Source organism: Schistocerca piceifrons, chromosome 5 (assembly GCF_021461385.2).
Source record: "Schistocerca piceifrons isolate TAMUIC-IGC-003096 chromosome 5, iqSchPice1.1, whole genome shotgun sequence".
Lineage (NCBI taxonomy): Eukaryota > Metazoa > Arthropoda > Insecta > Orthoptera > Acrididae > Schistocerca > Schistocerca piceifrons.
The window spans coordinates 405,377,905-405,384,072 of NC_060142.1; the positions used below are offsets into that span (position 1 = coordinate 405,377,905).

At 40.2% G+C, this 6,168-nt stretch overlaps 1 pseudogene; it reads left to right on the forward strand.

The window, feature by feature from the left end:
* Nucleotides 1-3,829: 3,829 nt before the first annotated feature.
* Nucleotides 3,830-3,947, forward strand: LOC124799533 (annotated as a pseudogene).
* Nucleotides 3,948-6,168: the final 2,221 nt, after the last annotated feature.

Genomic DNA, 6,168 nt, shown 5'->3' on the forward strand with positions numbered 1-6,168 from the left:
ACATGCTTGAAGTTCTCTGAGAATTAGATACCGCGATAATAAATAGCTTAATAGGCATTTCTGTTCCATACCGCCGGAGGTTCGAGTCCTCCCTCGGGCATAGGTGTGTGTGTTGTTCCTAGTATAAGTCAGTTCAAGTAGTGTGTAAGTCTAGGGACCGATGACCTCAGCCGTTTGGTCCCTTAAGAATCCACACACATTTGAACATTTTTTCATTGCTTTTGAAGAGAGACGGATATCTCTAAAACGTGCAATCACAGAGGTTGGAAAGAGAAACTTAGGTGCAAGGAAGGTAACTGCAAATAAAGCATCGGTAACAGAAGAAATGCTTCAGTTAATCCACGAAAGAAAGAAGTACATAAATGTTCAGAGAAATTCAGGAACACAGAAATACATGTCACTCAGAAGGAAATAAATAGGAAGTACAGGGAAGCTAAGGCGAAATGGCTGCATGAAAAAGTGTCGAAATCGGAAGACAAATGATTGGTGGAAGGACTGACTCAGCATATAGGAAAGTCAAAATAATTTACGTTGAAACTAAAAACAACGGTGGTAACATTAAGAGTTCAACGAGAATTCCACTGTAAAGGCAGAGGAGAGAGCGGATAGGTGGGGAGAGTACATTGTAGGTCTCTATAAGAGGGAAAACTTGTCTGATGACGTGACAGAAGAAGAAACCGTAGTCAACAGGGATGAGGTAAGGGGTCCAGTATTAGAATTAGAATTTAAAAGAGTTTTTGACGACTTAGGATGAAGTAAGACAGAAGAGATAGAAAAATTCCATCAGAACTTCTAAAATCATTGGGGGAAGTGGCAAAAACACAGAAAGCACAATCAGCTTAACAGCTCATGCATCAAAGTTTCTGACAAGAACAATACACAGACGAATGGAAAAGAAAACTGAGGATCAGTTAGATGACTATCAGTTTGGCTTTAGGAAACGTAAAGGCACCATAGAGGCAATTCTGACGTTACGGTTGATAGTGGAAGCAAAACTAAAGAAAAATCAAGACACGTTTTAGGATCTGTCGACGTGGGAAAAGCGTTGGACAGTGTAAAATGGCGCAAGATCTTCGAAAATCAGAGAAAAAGGGATAAGCTAAAGGGAAAACTGAGTAATAGACGTTATGTATAAAAACTGAGAGAGAATAATAAGACTGCAAGACCAAGAAGGAGGTGCTCGGATTAAAAAGAGGTTTAAAACATGAATGTCGTCTTTCACCGCTACTGTTCAGTTTATACATCGAAAAAGCAAGGGCGGAAATGAAAGTTCGAGAGTGGGATTAAAATTCAGGATGAACGGGTATCAGTCATTACATTCATTGATACCTTTGTTATACTCACTGTAAATGAAGAAGAATTACAGGATCTGGTAAATGGAATGGACAGCCTAATGAGCGCAGAATATGGCTTGACGGTAAATCAAAGGAAGACGAAAGGAATGAGAAGTAGCAGAAATGAAAAAAGCGAGAAAACTAACCTCAGGATTGGCGATCACGGAGTAGACAAAGTTGAGTTATTCTTCTACCTCGGCAGCAAAATAATCCACGATGGACGGAGTAAGGACGACATAAAAATCACACTAGTTTTCTCAAAAAAGGCATTCCTGGCCAAGAGAAGGTTAATTTATCAACAAATAGCCCTTAATTTGAGTAAGAAATTTCTGATATATATTTGGATCACAGCATTGCATGATAGTGAAACATGGACCACGGGAAAACCGGAATTTAAGACAATCGAAGCATTTTAAATGTGGTGCTATAGTAGAATGTTGAATATTAGGCGGACTGATAAGGTTTGGAATGAGGAGGTTCGGCGGGGAAAGGAATACATGGAAAACACTGATAACAAGAAGGGGCATGATGATATGACATGTGTTAAGGCATCAAGGAATAACTTCAATGGCACTAGATGGTAAAAACTATAGAAGAGCACAGAGATTGGAATATATCCAGCAAATAATTGAAGACGTAGGTTGCAATTGCTGCTCTGAGAATGAACGGGAGAGGAGCTCTTAGTGGGTGGCATCCAGTCAGCTAGAAGAAAATCAAAATATGAGTGTCATTAAGTATGTACTATGAGTTGCAGTAGAGAAAGGGGAGTATATGTTATAACTTGCAAGGTATGATTGTTGTTATTTTGTGTGCAAGGATAGTGATAAAATTGAAGAGCACAGAGTAATAACTGATGAAGGTCGGAGAGAGGTAGTTAAAGAAAACACTGTGGTAATCTAGATGAATGTTTATTTCAGATACTGCGAGGGTAATGAATTAAAAATTTGTTCTAGCATGTGCAATGTAGTCAGTGTTAGAATGGAGACACATATTTATACGAATATGGCTTTGATGACAGCTATTCTTTGTCTGTTATTTTGGTTGAAGAATATTTGAAAGACTATTTAAAAAAATTCTGAATGTTTCTTTGCATATTATTTTGGTCAGTATTTAACAATAAGCTCCAAAGAAGGTAAAATCTAGATTGTCATTTAGTTGATGGTCACACTACTCTCATAAAATTAAGGTATGTATGATCTAAAGTTTCTCTTACGCTATTGTAACATGGTATTATATTTGAGCATTAAGATAGTACTAATTAGGATTAAGAACATGCACATGATTGATGACTGGCTGAGTTTTCTCTGCATATACGTAGTTACCAAAGCCATGGTGATTGCCTGTTCCCTTTTCATATCCTTGAGTCTGTATGTGTTGTAGTTTAATACATCTGTGTAGTTAGATGCAATGAGTAAGTAGCTACCCTGTATCTAAGCCTCTTTTTCTCTTTTGTTCTTATTAATTGTAACTGCGATCTCAGTATGATACAGACAGCATATCAGGAAGTATATTGTTATGCTGATGAAATGTTCACCTCATTCCATACTTACTGTATAACTTAGGCACAAACCCAAGATGTTACTGGATAATATACTTTATATCACACATAATTCCTTTGTTCATGTTATTGCATACCGTCGTTATATAATACGTACAAAACTTGGGATTTCGTGGTATAAAATACTTGAAGTTATTATAAACATACGTTTTTAATTTCTGTTCATTCATGTTTGATGTTTTCTGGACTAGCAATTCCTGTATCTTCTATCACATTGCTGATATGCTCCTGGAACCCGTTCTCTCTCCTGTCATGTACATCCCATAAACCTTTAGTATGCCTGCTACCCTACACACAAGAAGTTATAACAGTTCTTCAGCCTTCATCGCAACCAATCTTCAGGAGCAGGCAATGGTTTCTCATGTTAAACCCTTCCAGAACGTAGGTGGTAATTAAATATACCACGATACAGTCGCAGCTCGGCCCTCGTGACTATTTCCTACCCATGTACGATCATCGTATCCAATTGACTAACACACTAAAATACCTCAAAGCAAATTTTTATAGTAAAATGTTACGGGAACACCAAATACTTAACATTCGATACGATGCCTACAATAAACAAAACTTCTTCCACCATTCTCCTCACTTATAAACCCTCGGTATCATCTTTTTAGCCGTAAAAGTCTTAAAGATTATCTTGGATAGAAACTCCAGGACCTTTCGAAGCTTCTACAAAATGTTCGGTTGTGTATACTGCGTGTTAATTTAAAGATTATCGACGAGACAGGATATTTACGCAATGGGCATAAAATGTAGAACTCATCATATCGTTGGTGTATTTCGTCGACTGCAGCAATTTAGTCGGCTGTAGACATCCCACATTCATGTTATTCGGAAATCAGCAGCATGGGACTACAGTACGTGTATAATTAACGCCCCAGTCTGAGTTTTCGAACTTGGAATCCGAAATTTACGTATTGTTAAGATTGATTTGGGCAACGGCCTTGCCGCAGTGGATACACCGGTTCCTGTCAGATCACCGAAGTTAAGCGCTGTCGGGTGTGGCCAGCACTTGGATGGGTGACCATTCGGGCCGCCATGCGCTGTTGCCGTTTCTCGGGGTGCACTCAGCCTCGTGATGCCAATTGAGGAGCTACTCGACCGAATAGTAGCAGCTACGGTCACAGAAAACCATCGTAACGACCGGGAGAGCAGTGTGCTGACCACACGCCCCCTCGCATCCGCATCCTCAGCAGAGAATGACACGGCGGTCGGATTGTCCCTATGGGCCACTTGTGGCCTGAAGATGGAGTGCTTTAAGACTGATTTAATGGAACGTCCTATTCTTACCGTTGTGTGCCATACCATTTTGTGTTTTGAAAAAACCGAGACAACTGATTGGTTTGAACTCACCATCTCATATAAAATAGGGTAACTATCCAGTCACCCATTGGGTGACTGGACCCATTGACTTATTGGTACGCAACTGGCTGGAGTCCTAAAAAAATGAAAATATCCCGAAACATTTATCCTCCCTGTATAAAATATCGTGTATTCCAAAATGAATATCGAGTTCTTAAGACTTTTTAGCAGTTATTACATTCAGCTTATAATTATAAGAATTGGATCAAGTTAAAGAGCAACTGAAATAGTCTTTCTTACAAGTGTTCAACGTGAGCACCATTCGTCACACGACACACATCGAGTGGATATGGGAGCTCTTCCCAGGCCTTGATCAGTGTTCCTGGCGTAATCGCTGCAAAAACTACTTCTATCCTGGTTCTTAAGTCGGTGTATTAGCTGGTAGCGGGGCGCATATACTCGTACATGACACTTTATGAACCCCCAAGGGTAAAAATCGCATGGATTCATGTGGGGTGAACTTGAAGGACGTGCGTGACGAACTAACTGATCCGGCGGCCAAACCCCCCAGGATGTGGTATAACGTAGTTCGACCGGTCGCATACTGAGTTAGGCCAGTGAGACGGCGCACCATCTCGCTGCCAAATATAGTTCTGTGGTTTAGCTTCTTCCAGCTGAAGAAAGAAACCATAATTCTAGCACATTAAGGTAAGGAACACCACTTACAGTTGCTTCACCCGAAAAGAAAGGCCCATAAACTTTCCGCCGGGATATGTCAAAAAAAATAAAAAATAAAAAACATTTAATTTAGGGGAGTTTCGTCGCAGCTATACCACGTTGTGGAGATTTTCTGCTCCCCCCCCCCCTCCCTCAATACGCACATTATGTGCGTTTACATTTCCATTTAGACTAAATGACGATTCATCACTGAAGACGACACGATACAGAACATCTTCAGGAACATTTCGAGTGCAAAGATTGCTCGTTAACCGTAGTGTGTAGATTTTGGGCTTTGTAATACAGATATAGCTACAAAACTGATTTGCTCTTTCGTTTAATGTATTATTTGTAATTTGAAATTGAATGTAACGAATACTGGTTGGTTGGTTGGATCGGGGAAGGAGACCAGACAGCGTGGTCATCGGTCTCATCGGATTTGGGAAGGATGGGGAAGGAAGTCGGCCGGACCTTTCAGAGGAACCATCCCGGCATTTGCCTGGAGTGATTTAGGGAAATCACGGAAAACCTAAATCAGGATGGCCGGACGCGGGATTGAACCGTCGTCCTCCCGAATGCGAGTCCAGTGTCTAACCACTGCGCCACCTCGCTCGGTGTGTAACGAATACTGCAAAGCCTTAAAGCTCCACTATTCATTTTTAAACACTTGCTATAATATTTAGTCTTGAACTGACGAAACTGAACAGTTTTCTATATCTTCAATTAAATCTGTGTTAGCGGAATTAAAGCTCATGGAAATGGAATGCATCGTATGTGAGTAAAAGATTCTATTGCCACGTTAGCCCAGTTATTTGTGTAGTTTTCCACTGCACTGTATTACACTTTATGCAGAAAAATTAACAGTCGCACAAAACAAGCTTCGAGTTTTGCCGACACTACTTCGCCAGCGGGCTAATTCATACTCCCACAGACAAAGTGGAAACACGTTTATCTGCTGGCGTTACGTACTCTGACATTTCCGTATAGCAGATAGCTGAGAGCTCTCTTTCATGCTTCGTTTCATAAATGAAGTACATTTTTGTAACCTGCAAGTTTAAATACGAATAGTCTCATACATGTCTTGTTAGCATCACAAAAACACAATCCTACATTATCTCTGGCTCACATTGCTTCTGTCAGTCAATCACAGCCCACGCACCTCACAGTTTTTAACAGCCCTTAAAAATAACTCGTATTAAAAAATAGCTTTAGCTTCGATAAGTGATTCGCAACAAAAATCGTACACTTGTCCAT